General features: G+C 37.6%; 1 protein-coding gene across 1 annotated transcript in view; it reads right to left on the bottom strand.

Annotated features, from left to right (window-relative positions):
* C2H8orf34 (chromosome 2 C8orf34 homolog) overlaps positions 1-15,579 on the bottom strand; it is a 179,368-nt gene that overhangs the window by 16,969 nt on the left and 146,820 nt on the right. The gene's annotated exons all lie outside the window — the stretch shown is intronic.

Raw genomic sequence — 15,579 nt, 5'->3', positions numbered from 1 at the left:
AAGTAGTGTTGTAATCCAGCCAGGTTTCATGGGGAATTCAATAACATGGTATTCTAAAGTATTTCATAGAGTGATTCACAATATAGCTATTTTCCATATCTTCTACATGAACAGCACCAGAGAGGCCACAAACTCTAAGTATGTTGGCTTAGCTAAAGAGTAGCAGTTTTTCCAACTCTATTGTCCATTATTCAAGCATTGTTATTTAAGAAAAGATTAAATCACTAAATAGCTTAACATTAACAACATGAGGCATGGTACACTCTATATAGATAATCTATATAGCCTCTTAAAAACCAAGTAGGATTGCACAAAGGCCTTGCTGTGAAGCTGGTTGTCACCATCTGCAAATTTATGTTTACACTGTGAATACAAATGTGTATTTGAAAACAGATCTCATTTAGGTCAAAAATATTTTAGAATTCTCACATTTGAATGGACTGATTTGTCACTGCTGCAAGGTTGATCTAATGTAACCAGAAATATACAGCAAACTAATTTCAAGTGTCATCTGTTGGATAGGTTACAAAAATACAGTCTAGTTTTGTTTGGGGTTACCCTGCATGTCCCAAGGACATTGTAATTAAATGGAGGGAGCTATAAAATGAGGCAGGCTAAAACTAGGAACTATTCAGCATTCTTTAAATCTCATGGCAATTATCTAGAGATTATCCTTTTGGAATAAGATAGTGTCTTCTGAGCCAACAGCACTTATCATATTGGCTGATTTGACCAGTCAAAAATTTTTAAATTTTTACAAAAAATATATTAAAATCTAGTCATTATCTCTAAGAGAACTTAATTCATCATTTTCACATTCATATTTAAATGGAGTAAGATAGTAAGATGAAGTTTTTTTAAATATTATTACTCTTAGCATGGAAATGTTTTTAAATGGTAATTTCAATTTAAAAATTTTAAATGTTTATGAAAATTCGTATTTGTGTGTGCCTTTTAGCAATGCACAAATGCAAAAGAGATGTTTCACAATTGATAGAGGAAGAAGCCAATGGATGAAGCTACTGTGGTTGCAACAGTACATCCAGCTGAGATCGCACCTCAATTATTACTGAAGCCATGACACATTCCATATTGGATTTGATTCTACTTTGCTGGCTTCAGCCACCCAAAGGCAAGGAGTTTCTAACATAGACATGAGGGAGACACTATGAGGGGTACCTACCAGAGCTCCTAAAAACAGATTTCAGTAGGACAGGACTTTCCAGTGCTGTACTCTAGTTAAAATCAGAGCAGATTAGCTGAGTGTTGTACCCATGCAGAACAAAAAGGCCATGTCATGAAACACAGTTACAATCTCATTTACTGAGGAAAAGGGTAAGCAAAATTTTACAGAGACATTCTTGAAACATGCTTATGACAAGAAACTTCTATTGACATTTTATATCTTAGATAATTTCTATTCAGTGTTGAGTTCTGCTCATTTGCAGTGTCAATTGATCAGCCCATACATATCAAAACAAAGGAACACATCCATCAGGGATAAATAATATTAATAGTGGGTCCCTGAAAAAAGTAATTGTATCAGATTATTGTCAGGCTTATTTTCTCTGAGTGCCCTTGATAAATATCCAGCTTTACACAACATAATCCTTTACAGTATTATGTTGTGCCTGTGTAAGGGCATGTTCATGTACAAGTGTTGCCAGTAACCAAAATCAAACCAGCCTTGGGAGGTTCCCAAAAATGGATAATTATTCCTCTTTTCATGCCACATTTTTTTATCTCTTCATGCATTATTATCCAGCCCAGCACCTGAGCACTCTGGTGTGGAACTTGGATGTGTGTCCTTCAATACCCAAATGCACTCATAAGGCTATTTCTGGAGCTGCACCATGAACCAGAGCCATGTGAAAACACACACTATTTTTTGAGTTTTTCTCCATCTTGGAAAAAAGTTCTTTGGTTCCAATCCAGCTTATATCACAACCACTGCAAACAGCTTTGCTAGCAAAACTGGGAGGGCAGCACACATCATTAATGCCAAACCTATCAGGAGGGGATGAAAGGCACTACTACTTACTATCACTAATTCTTGTGTTAGCAGGAGTGTCCTGTAGAAAACCTGTGGCAGAAACTGTGTCCAGCCCACTTTATCTGGCAGGGCTCCTTTCACATGCAGGGAAGCTACACTAACTGCAGTCAGTTCTGAACAGACTAACCAGACTGTAATCATCTGCCTAATTTCTATCTCTGTTCCCCCCAAGCACATGGTCCACACTGACTCTTAAAGTCCTTGGACCTCAGGCTGAGCTCCCACAGGCACCAGAGGAAATCCTCTAAAGCAGAAGTGTTCAGCCTGTTCATTTGGCAGAGTTCTGAGGCAGAACTGTTGAAAGGCAGGCATGTGAATGTGAGTGGAGAATGAGCAAAAATGTCATCCTGAGGATTTTATGTTAAGGCACAAGACCTCTTAGACATGTGATGTATCTGAATATTTTTAAAACTTGTTCTGGAAAATGAGTTCACAAGACCTGAAGGATTACTTCAAAACATGGGACACAGAGCACTTAGCAACTTAGTGCTTTTGCATAATAAGAAAAGTATGTTCAAAGTGTATCTGGTAACAGTAGGGCAGAGCCTATTTTGCACAGAAAATTCTGAATTCTCTTTGGTTTTAATCTGACTATAGGCATGAGCAAGGAAAGGATTTCCCTAAACAGGGACATTAAATGGCACTTGGCAAACTAATAAGGAAGGGTAGAGGAAAAAACCCAAAAGCTTGCATGCAGAATTACAGGTCACAGCAATGGAAGAAGACCCAAAGGTATGACAGTGAAGGTAATCATAAGGCATGCTTTACAGAGATAGGAAATAACTCAAACAGGTTACATTTTGCCTTATTTTTTGCATCCTTTCCACCACTGATGGCACATTAGGAATTAATTTTGGCATCAGTGAATTCCTATTCTACCATCACAATTCATAAATTATGGAGAAGCCCATTTCATGTAACACAACACATCTCTCTATTACATCACTCAGAAAAGTTCTTATTTATAACCTCCTCTGGTAATAGTAAACTGGTGGCTGAAAGGGATGGAGGACTGCATAATTACAGTGATGGGAAGGACAGGGAAGGATAACTAACCTGCTTGTTAATTGTAAAGAAGATAGTGCCATACAACATTTATTGAAAATAGATGGCATTAGCTTAAAAAAAAAACCTGGCAATTTTCCAGACACCCTTTTACTTAATCTTTCAATGCACTGAGGAGCTTTACAACTGAGAGGGCTAGGTTACTCAGCTCATTGGCAGTTGGTAAAGTAACTCCTCCCTTCCTCTCTGGATAAAGGGTCAAACAATTTTGGGAAGTCTGTAAATGTTCAGGGAAACATGCATTCTGTCTGACTTCAGATGTTCAATTTAAAGCTGCTTTTAGGTAAAGAAGAACCAGACTTCTTAATCTGCTAAAAAGAGACACCAGAATGCTGTTGGTATAATTTTAATTGCCACAGCACAATTTTTAAGTTTGAGGAACAATCAACTCTCTTGGCATCTAAGAGAAGCCTCTCCCTTTTAATTTAGTCCCAGACCACTAATGAAATCTGAAACCAAAAGGTGTGAAATCCCACTGTTGGAAACTCAATATCAAAGCTCTTAAAGTTTTACTGCTATTGGTCTACAGCCTATAGTTTGAAGTTTCTCATGGTTTCAGTCTAAGAACTGTACTTCTCTAATCAGTCAAGTTCTCTTTTACTCTATTTCATCAAAGGCAGTAAAAACTGGCCCTACCTGAATAAATGGCAAACAACTAGAAATAAAAACCAAGTTCCTCTATTTGTTCACTTTTATCACAGTATTGTTTGTTTTGGTGCCAGTAAACACTGATGTTTAATATAGAGGAAGTCAGAAGTCAGTATATATTACATTAATATAGACATCTTTGGCATACTTGGGTAGAACTTAAGATTCTTTTTCCAATAATAAATTATTGTTTTTCTGAAAAAGCATGTGTCAAGCAAGAACAATGAATTCCTAACAGAATTCTGCTGAAAAACTGTTATATTCAGTGTTATCATCATTAGCAGCAGCAACATTCTTTCCTTTCATGACAAATCAGATTGAGAAACTTACAAAAGTTAAGAGCTTGCCAGTGATAAAACTGTTGTAGCTATGCTGAGTTCTACCAAATGTGGCTCTTACTTTTTTATGTAAACACACAAGAAATACACATATAATCCAACCTCCCAAAATGTGGGCAGAACTCCTTAGAAGTCTGTTATCACATATATTAATATGAAACATAATATGAGTAACACTTATACAATACAAATTTACAAGCCATATATTTAGGACCTAAGGATATTGACAAGTCCAAAACAGGACTGAGGTACTTTTAATGAAAGGGCTCCACTCCTATAAATTTACTAAATGTTTACAACTGCAGATAATACTACAGCAAATCATTGTGATTTCATGTGGCTAAAATGAGTATGCAAACCATGGGGTGTGTCTAAAGAAAGTACTTCATTTTGTTAAAAAAAAAGAAAAAGAAACGCCATCAAGAAGATTAATTTATGGACATTAAACATATAAATGTTCGGGAGATTTATGGAGCAGGAGGCCAGGGAGGTGTTCCTCACATGACTGATTGCTAAGTAGTCACAAGTGTGTTCCCTCTGTGACAGCTGGCAGGGACATTCAGCAGGTTTTGGCAAGATCCATCATGAAGGATAGTTAGCCAAACCCAAATGCTGGCTCCTTGTGCATACATTGATAAGCAACTTGTTGTGCAGGACCTGCAAACAACTGAACATCTGGAAGGATAGCATGAGTGTCACTGAGAGCTAAGTGGTGTCCAGCCAAACTTTATTAGCATTCTTGAGGCAGAAGAAGTTGGGCATAATAATTTTCTTCTATCAGGTTATTTTTCTTCTCCTTGACTACAAAAATTATCACCCTTGTCTTTCCCAAAACTTACTTTAACTCTGTCATCACAGCAATTCATTCTCACCACAGATACAGTAAATGTGTTTTGAGGTCTCTCTCTCTTATCATTTAATTAAATTTTCCATTATAAAAACAATAATGATATCAGAAAGCACCCGAGAGAACTCCTAGAAAAGTCAATAGTTCATAATTGATTGCAAAAGGATCTGGGACCAGATGAAAGGTTGCAATTGTAGATAATGCATACTGACCATTTTTTTCACGTATGGTTTTACTGTTTATTTATATGCACTGTTTGCTTATGCTGGATCAGCTTTTCTCCCTCCCAGCCCTCACCTCCCACCCTCCAACCTCACCTCCATATGCCTACAGTACAATCATATTATCTTCTGGATCTACTGCTATTTGCATTTCAACTAGCTATGGGATTCTGTAAACCTCAGCTCCATCTTTGACCCCAGATATCATTTTAGTCTTTAGGCTAACCACTTTAGTGCTGTAGGAAACCATCTGGCTGAAAGTGATTGACAAAAGTAGTTCATTTTCAGGTCATCACACAGCCAGCAACACATAAGCCCTGTCTCAAGGGAGGAGGTAGTTTCTCAGCAGTAGCTGGTGTAGACCCAGTATGAAATAACAGGCCTTGCTGGCTTGAGGAGGCATGTACTGGCCATTAGGCAGCCCAGCTGCAAAGCCAGATGTTATCCAGCCTCACTGAAACTGTCATACCGAGCTCAAAAGCTTTAGGTATTCAATAAATCATCCTGTGTCAGTCAACTGAAGGGCAGAGATCTACACACACCTTTGGCAAAAAAAGGTTGCCAAATGGGAACAAGTATCTTGAGTAGCATGCCCTACATAATGATGTTTGTCATGTCTGGTGGCACTGTAACTAAGAGCTTTCCTTTTCAACTAGCCCCACATAACCAGTGTATAAATAATGTGGGTACAGTGAGGTACCAAGCTGAGTTCACTTCACCAAAAACACCCTCCTACAGTCCTGCATGTCAGCCAAGTCACTGCCATCAGTGAATTCCAATAATAGACATTTCCATAAGTAATAACAAAAACTTGTTTCCTCTCCAAATATATGTTGTGTTCCTACTTCTAGTTTTGCTCCAATATGCAGTGAAACAATTAGAACTGTAAAAACAAACTGCTGGGAGTAAAAATGTAATTGTAAAAGATCTGGGATAGTCTCATCCTTCCAGTACCTGAAGGGAGCCTTCAAGAAAAACGGAGAGGGACTATTTACAAGAGCATGCAGTGACAGGAAAAGAGGAAATGGATTCAAACTGAAATGCTGTAGCTTTAGATTAGATATAGGAAGAAATTCTTCACAGTGACAGTAGTGAGGCACAGGAACAGGCTGCCCAGAGAAGCTGTGGGTGCTCCATCCCTGGAAATGTTCAAGTGTAGGTTGGATGGAGCTCTGAGCAACCTGGTCTAGTGAAAGGTGTCTCTGCCCATGGCAGGAGGATTGGAACTAGATGATCTTTAAGGTCCCTTCCACCCCAAACCATTCTATGATTCTACAAAGATGTAAGATACAGAGTCAAGTATTCCCAATAATATCCCTACCTCCCCATTTCTTGCATTAAAACTATCTATTAATATAGACTATGTACAAAACAGGTCTGTGGGTTATATTAAATAAATTAGTTCCATGACACCTTTTTGTCATAATCTGTCTCAAATCTACAATTTGAAAACAAGCTGTCGCACTGTGTAATTCAATAGTGTCAAAATAATGCAATAAGGTTCAAAACCCCACAACATGTTTACAAAGGATTAAGTGACATCTAATTATGACTGGTTTGTGCTATCAATCAATATTCCACAATGCAGCATCCTCTGTCTTAGCTGAATTTTCTGGGAGTGTGGTTCATTGCTTTGTGTGCTACTGACATAGGTCCTGCACGATGTAGGTGGTGAAAATTGCCATATGGTCAATATTAAATGAAGGTTGTTCTGCTATAAATCAAAGAGTGGTGCTGCCTGTCATCACTGGAAATACACACTCACTTTCCAAAAGGGTCAAACCTCACTATTTGTTTTGGGTTTGCACTGGGCTAAACCTCAAAAACTAATTTCCTAACCCTCAGACAAAAAGAATATACTTAATCATGTACTGGTAGATAAAGCTTTGTATCTATCTGCTAACTCTACCTGTCTCCTATAAATTAGCCCTAACTAAATCTCATTTCTCTGAAATATGCCAGTAGAATAGTCACTCAAAATTATTCTGTAGAGAAGAAAACTTCATAATGATATGTAAAGAACAGGTATATTTTATTACATGAGCAATTTCAACTTCAAGGCAATACAAGCAATAAAAAAAGTCTCAATTTCCAAATATTTCGCCATAGGAACCCTAAATCTTATCAAAAAGGAATTTTTTTTGAATGCAAAAAATTGAATGTGTGTAATAAATTTAGAATCCTGCATAATATATTGGAGAGTGTTCCTCTTCTCTGTGACATAAATATTGCTTTCCATTGCCATCAATAAAAGGATTTTCTCATTCTGCAAAGTTATGGGACCTATCACCATATGAATAACTGTTCCTTTCCTCATGAAAGAGGAAATTGGTACTTCTGTGTACAGAATGTACAAAGCAAAGGGCAGATTAGAAGTCTCTGTAGGTCAAAACTGGATTGCAGTAAATATTGCCTGCAAGTTCTAGGACTGAGAGAAGCACTTTCTGGAGTGTTTCAGCACATCAGCATCAAATAGAGGGTTTTCAGAAAGCATTTTAAATGCTCTCTTACAGCCCTGTCCAGAGCCAGAAAGTTGCTTGGCAGCAGAACAAGGAACACTAAATTCTATCATTTTAAGCATAAAAACTGCACCTTTCACTTGTGGGTCAGAGCTTATTCTCAAACCTGAGACAGGACCATTCATCCCAGGACAGCAGCAGAACACCTTCCTGGAACATCAGTGTCAGATGGATGCAGAATTACCAGAGTGCTGTCAACAGGGCACAGGAACTGTGAGAGGACAGGGGATTTGGGGTGCAAAGGGAAGAGCTTCATGTGGAAAGCCACATACTGAGGACAGACCATGGAGAAGACAGAAGAAGCACAGTTTAAACGCCCTTAGAGCAGTTTTGAAGGAGTAGAATTCAAAGAACTTGAAGCACTGGAAGAAAAGTGGAACCTTGTGGAGCTCAGGGCACATTTCACTGCATTTCAGTACATTTGGTAAATGTCCCTTTGCCTCAACCTGAAGGCATTCAGATTGTCATGTTAGCTGACACTCAGCTAAATATTCTGAGTGGCTAAATGCCATCCCATTTTCCCAACTAATAAAGAAAAAAAAAAAAAAAACAAATTGTACAAACAAAATCCCAGAAAATTCCTCTTAACCAGTGGTATATATTTTTCTACTGAGAAATACAAATTACCACAAGCTAAAATGTAAGCCAAAACTACTAATTTTTTATTGAAGAATGGAGAACAGTCTCTAGAAATTCACATGAGCCTGTGAGAACCATAAATGTTAGTTTGCTATGAGGTGAGTTAGTTTGCTAAATTGAACTATGACCAAATTACTTCAACAGTGAAGAAGCATGAAGACCATAAAACAGAACACTACAGTATTCCTATGACATCATAGGATATGAAATCAAAATGTAGACCAATTACTGGCACCCTAAATAGAGAAATGAGAGATTTTTTTTACTGGCAGATCTTATGAGTGTGTTTCATATAGAAATATCCAGCTTTTACAAGCAATACAACATAAAAAGACATGACAACTCAAAGATGCTACAGAGTCCAACATGCTAAAAGATGAAGTTTGTTATTCAAGTCTGTCTCAGTTATCACCCTAACTCCCCCCCAAAATCCCATGGTAGGGGTAAATTACAATTAATAGGAGGAAAAACTATCATTGCTTCTCAGAATCACTCAAAAATACTATATTCAGATTAGAGCAGCCACCTCAATTAAGAACTTCAAAAAATATTTAATATGGAGGCAATGGGAAGGAGGAGAAAAGATATTCCTAATGGAAAAATTGTAACCCTGTAATTAATCTGTGTCAAAGTTCAGCTATACTCAAAAGAAATAGTTTAGAAAGAATGATTAAACCCTTCAAATGATATTTTTTAAATGTTCAGTAATAAAATTGGATGACTTCCAAGCTCATAAAACAAGAGGACTACAAGAGCTGGAACTTCTGTACAGTACAGAATCTGCTGGAAACACCATCAAGGATGCAAATAATCCTTCAGGGTGCCAAGAAGATGCAGCTGTTGGGAGGCTGCTCTCTGCTAGGACAACTTTGCCCAGCAAAGAAGAGAATATACCACATTAAAAAGACAACCAGGCAATTTGGATATGATGCTTTTCACAGTTCAGGGATGAGTGTAGCCTTTTGAACACAGAATTTTTTAACGCTGTGAATAACAGAAGACCATTCTAATGGATGTAGTTCATGTCACAGAGGTGATAACCTTGTACAAAAAGGTTAAGGACAATATTTCCCCTCTATCAGTCAAGCACAGGATAAAACTTTATCTCAATATCTCTATTATTACATATCAATGTATAGCACTTTATAACTAGATTAGGCATAAAACTGAAAAGTTTACCATGAGTCAGGCAAGCAATTGAGACAAAAGCGTGATACCACATGGCCATCACAGGTCAAAGTCAAGCAAAGAGCCATGTCAGCATTCTCTGTAGATTTTCCTTAGTTTTGGTAATGTCTCATTGCATCACTCTGAAGAAATTAGGACCCCAATGCACGACACTTGTCAATATTCTCAGATTTCTGAATCACTAGTGAATCAGAACATCACTAGAAGTAATACAAAAAAGTATTATAAAGGGTTGTTGAAGTTAATCTTATGTATTTGAATGTGGTTCTGGTGGAACAGAATAGAGAAGGAGATACTGTGTTTTTTACACCAAGCTAGATAAATAAAGCATTCTGAACCTAGATAGTTAATCTGGATACTGAAATAAGATACTTCTACATTCTTGCATTCATTCTCTTACCCTTTTAAAATCTACAGGGTATAATATTTACTTTTCATAAATGTCAACTTCCTTCTCACATGTCCAAAGGCTGAAAAATTAACGTTCCACCATTTGAACACAGTATTACTCTCTACAAACATTTTGTGTGCAGAAAAAGTGACAGAAGATAACCTTTAATTGGTGACACTATGAATTAATTGCTTTAAAGAGAGATGGTGAGTGCACATCTCTGTCTGGAGTTTTGGCTATTCTTACATGAGGAAGTTTAGCTCTGTCTTTGAAACAGCTTCCCATCTTTGCAGAGAGCAGACACAGATTACAGATGAGGTTGATGCCACAGGCTCTCCCAGAAGGCCTATGCATCACAATACTCCAGGCAAGCCCATCAGATGTTTTCAACACATCCTCATAGGAAAATATTTTAAATTCTGCAAGATCTGTGTCCAGATGAAAAGTCAGTAACAGATAATGTATTCTGGACACAGAAAAATAGCATCACCTGGGGGGATAGGAAGCATAAGTTGCTTTGGAATCTCAGCTAAAGGGCCCCAGACTTTATTAAACCTGGAGTTGCGAGTGTGTAGGTGTTGGATTACACACATCAATAGGAAGAGAATGATTTCTGGGGGTACTTAGGAGAGATTTTGAATTATGGTACTTATCAGGCCCCAGGGAGCATTTTGGCAAGTTTTTGAAATGCACTCATGAATTCCTCATGCACTTTTGGAGACAGCTACATTGACTGAAGCATGGAGGCTCAAAGGACTCTCTGCTGTTTCATCACATGTGACTTTTAGTGCAAAAGCAGGGCTTCTCAGAGCCACAGCATGTCCACCCCACAGAGCACAAATCCTTGCTGTGGGCTGCTGACAAATCTGTGGGGCTGTAACAATGCTTCTTCAGCACTGTCTGTAACTTGGAATGAAATCCTGGCCACATTTGCATCACTGCAAAAATTCAAAAGGGTTTACAGGACCAGTAATTCATTCTGTTGCTTTGGGTGGCATCTCAATTCATTTTTATCTGAGCTGAAGCAAGACACAACTAAGATGTAAAGAATGTATTCAAGGGGAAAAGATCTTGTTCTGAGAAAGAACCACCAAGGAAAATACAAGCACTTGGATATATGATTTTCTAAAAATAAGAAGAGGGACTCTCCATCTCCAGACATTCTCAGAACTCATTAGACAAGCACCTGTCAGCAATGGTTTAGCTGCAGTTATGTTGCCTCAGGATTAGCAACTACGTGATGTCTGGAGGCTCTTCCCAGCCCCATTTCCTATCACACTCTCTAGGCAAACACATGTACATTGCTGGGAGAGGAGGACCCTGGTGAGCATCAGCAGCTCAGCACTCAAGCAATTCACAAGAGGATCCATTTATGTTCATTCTCCTGTGTGCTCTCTTCAGAGCTGTGCTGTAGCTGGTTTATTGCGCCAAAAGGTTTCTTCTGTCTCTCTCCTAGTTCAGAACCATATTCCATCATTAGGCTCTCAAAACAAGGTCCAGAAATCTAGAGAAGACATTGGTTCAGTGATTCCTAAACATTTCTGAACCACAAGCATTCTCTAGGATGGGCTAATAATAACTAAAGAAAAACAGTGTGAGGTTCAAACAGAGATACTCTTCATGCAATAAAGATGCATGAGTTGGAGAGGGCATCAAATTATTCAGTAGAACTCTGGGAATAGCAGCTAGCATAATGTTAGTCACTAAAGCACTGCCATCTTCCAACAATGAAGATCTACATAGAGCTTCATTAATTAAATTCCAGTACTTGATAAAGTGAAATTTCTACCTTTGTACTACATTTTTTAACCACTTAGTGGTTTTTAAGTGAAAACACCACTAGACTGCTTTGCTGATTGAACTGAACTTTGGGTCCAGAAGAGTGTTTTCACTTGATAGATTTAAAGGTGATGTAGAGGAAACTGCTACAGACAGTACGTATTAGATTTGCTGCATGTCTAGGGTCGATAAGCCATAGAGTAGTAGCTGACTGTACTCTCCAAAGGAAGAAAAAAGTGTATCATCAAAATAGATTCTATTTGATTATGCTTTAGTCTTATATAACATGTCAAGAAACAAAACAACAACCAAAGTCATAAGGAATAGCTGTGTCAGAAATCTAACTTAAAAATATATGTCTTCTTTTAACCAGCAATTTGATAATTAAAAGTAATTAAAACTCATTTGGCTAATACTTTAGCAATTTAGCAATAAGTAAGCTAATGATGTCAAACCAGTGGTCTGTTTAAATTTATTTGGATGAATCCCAAACTTTTGCACTTTCAGCTAAAACTGTAAAGGACAAAAATATGTACAAAACTTATTTCATTGCCTAACTAGCTGCTGTCTAATCCAAACAAAGTAGAGACAAGGGCTAAGACTGAATGGGCACAATGTTCTCTAAGCATAGGGAGCACTAATTGCCTCTCAATATGTATTTTTGAACATCTTTTTTTCTTGAGAAGCTGCCTGGAGCTAGTAATATAAAGTTAGTAAAAGCATAGTAAACTTACAGTTAGCATGTTTACTGCAGAGCAGTGCAGGCTGCTGTAATTTAACCCAGGGGAGCTTTTCTGTATTTTACATGAATAGATCATTGGATTAAATGTGAAGTATTTCGATGTATAGCCAGAGCAATGAAATGATAGCATCACATTCATGCATGTGAGCTGGCTTTCATCAAGTTCATATATTTCTTTGAATTTAGTCATTGGACTATAGGACTTCCCCTACACTTACCTAGGTACCTCTGTAAGTGAAACATAGACATACCTGAAGCAATACTCCAGGAAGCAGGAAACTGTTTTCCTCTCTCTTTTGTAAATACTGACTCAGAAGAAAGATACCTGAGCTGTGAATAAGGTCATATTTATATGAAACCTATTCCCACAGGGCCAGAAGGTTTTATTAATACAGAGTACAACTGATTGTTGTGTAAGTGTTTTTAAATTACTGCTGAAGTTTTCAAAAGGAGGATTTGCTTAGAGAAATATTCCACTGGACAATATTTCAAAAGAAATTATTACAATAGCTTTATGCAAATAAAAATTTGTCCCCATTTCTCCCTCAGTCATAGCTACAAATCCTAGAGCTGGACACTGGGGTAGCAAGAAGACCTTCTTTAAAATCTGCCTAATGATGAAGTCACTTGATATGAGCAGTACAGAAGGAAACCCATTAGTATTATTGTGTTATTGAAATGAATACAGACACATTAAGGTTGTTTTTAAGGTTAGCCAGATAAAGTATTAAGGGTATGAAGGTCTAAAAAGGAAGCAGCAGTAACTCATATGGCAGTAAAGCCTATTTTATTATAAATTGGCCTTTGAAAGAAAAACAGCTGCTTGTTAGACAAGCTACATGCATTTTTATATACTGAGATGTGTTTGTGTTTTTTTATTAACAAGTACTATTTAGAATCCTACATCCCTACATCATTGCATTCCCAAAGGCTTTAAAAAATCAAGATGCAAACATATGGCTAGGAAAAATTTATCTGTTTCTCATGAACCTTGTTCCATCAAAATGCAGTAACTGAATAGCACCAGCAATGACCCATAAAGTATCTTTCTGAAAAGTGCTAAATCTATTCTGTTCCATGCAACTAGACAGCAGCACATTTCTATGCAGCTTTACAATGAGCTTTTTTGGATGACTTTGAAGTGCCTGGTGCAGAGTCAAAAACAAACAAAAAAGCCCCTCCACCTTGACATTCTTGCCAAACTAACTGCAGCAGCATCAAGAACATCCACAGCTGACTCAATTCAATTAGGCACCATGTGGGCAGAGTTTGTTCCACAAGCAATTGAGAAACTGCTTCCTGAAGCCAAAAAGGTCAAACAGAAAATGAGGAAGGCTTCCTGCAGCTCAGAGGTGAAAACAAGTTTATCACACATGCCTTCTGCATGGTCTGCCCAGCTGCTGTTTATGCTCCCTGGCCCCCTAAGCCCACCTGCTTGTTGCCTATTAAGTGCATCTCAGCTCCTCCTTGGAGCTCTCCTGACTTGCTATGCTTCACTGCCAGCATGTTTGCAGTCAGGGCACCAGGTGGTTGCTTTTCCTCTGCAGTGCCAGCACTGGTTGCTGGGCTGAGCACTAATATCAGCCAAAATTGTTTGCCATACACTTTAGACAGAGTAGTGCCAACCACGAGTGTTAAAAAATCATGAGAGCATGTTAAAAATTATGAGAACTAAAAAAAAAAAAAAAAAAAAACCCAAACAAAAACAAAACCAAAAAAAACCCCCCAAAAACCAAAAAAAAAATCACATGGGATTTTCTGTATATTTAAGTGTGAAAATAAAGTAATATTTTCTGTGGTTTTATCTTCTACCCTTCAGCTTAGAAAGTGTCCCCGAAAAATACCATTGTTCTGGTCAGTTCCAAGAACAGCTATATCTCAGCAGCTCAGAGCTTCACAGCTTTTACAACTGAGACCACCCAAGCCATCCTAGGACACTTTGAGACACTTGTGTACAATTAGTACTTGCTAAATTTTTAATCAATCTAATAAGTCTCACCATATCTGTTACTGGAAAGCCTTTTCCCCCTCTGAATACCAGAGACAGGATTGATATTCTGCCTTCCTGAATAAAGGCTGTCTTTTATTTCTTCACAAGTAACCAAAATTTAAAACCAGACACATCCCTAGAAAATATTTCTGCCCTACTGGACCAAAACTGTCTTCAAGTTCTCAGACATGTAAGAACTTCTAGAATTAAGATGCTGGCAAATTCCAATTTCTTTCTCAACTTGTGAGTAATCTCGGTTCTCCTAAAGTCAATGAGATTTCTTCCCAGGGATTAAATATAGTCATAATTTTACCCAGTAATGACATGAAGCAGAAAGAATGCAGCTTAGCAATGCTTAGTGAAGCAATTGAAAGAACAAAAGGCAATCCTACTTTATATTTTTAAGCAATGTCAAGGTAAAACATGAAATGTGAGCCACTAAGGAAGAATAAAACTCATGAAAAGGAGATATTAGATACAAAAGAATGCTTTTCTGAGTACAACTGACTAAATGCAGCATATCAATGACTATATACCCTCCTATGCACAAACGACTCTTCAAGTGCATTGCAAATGCACACAGCATAACAGATTTTCTTCACTGAGGACAAATTAACAAAATACCTTCCTGAAACAAATTTAAAGGGACTATCCCTGTGGGTTTCAGTACTCTAAACATTTTAACTATAGGAACTGCACACTATGATGACACATATAGCAAGTACTTGTTCATCACAATGTAACTTCCATATAACTTGCTCATGACTAACACAGACCATACAGTTTCTGTGTATTTAGTACTTGTGTACTTGTGAGACAGCAGAAAAAAGTTCACACTATGAAACACTTATGACAGACAACCCATTTTTATTTCTTAAACAAATAGATGCTTTGTAATACTGTATTTTTAATAGTTGCAAGCAATTTCACTTTATCATTCTAAGATACAGGAACCAAGCATACATAATTGAAGACAAAGGAAACTGAGAACACACTTGACAGAATTAACAGGTAAATGAAATCAGTAAATGCAACAGCCACATCCCTTCATTTGATGTCTGTGCAAAAGCATCTTCTAAAGTTCCAAGCACACAGCACACACCAGTTAGTATATTTTAAACAGCAAATTTGTTTCAGTAATCCATGAGTAACTAACACT

This window comes from Lichenostomus cassidix, chromosome 2 (assembly GCF_008360975.1).
Source record: "Lichenostomus cassidix isolate B80296 chromosome 2, HeHo_3.0, whole genome shotgun sequence".
Lineage (NCBI taxonomy): Eukaryota > Metazoa > Chordata > Aves > Passeriformes > Meliphagidae > Lichenostomus > Lichenostomus cassidix.
Note: the sequence above shows the minus strand (reverse complement) of the source record. Positions and strands in the feature narration are given on the sequence as shown.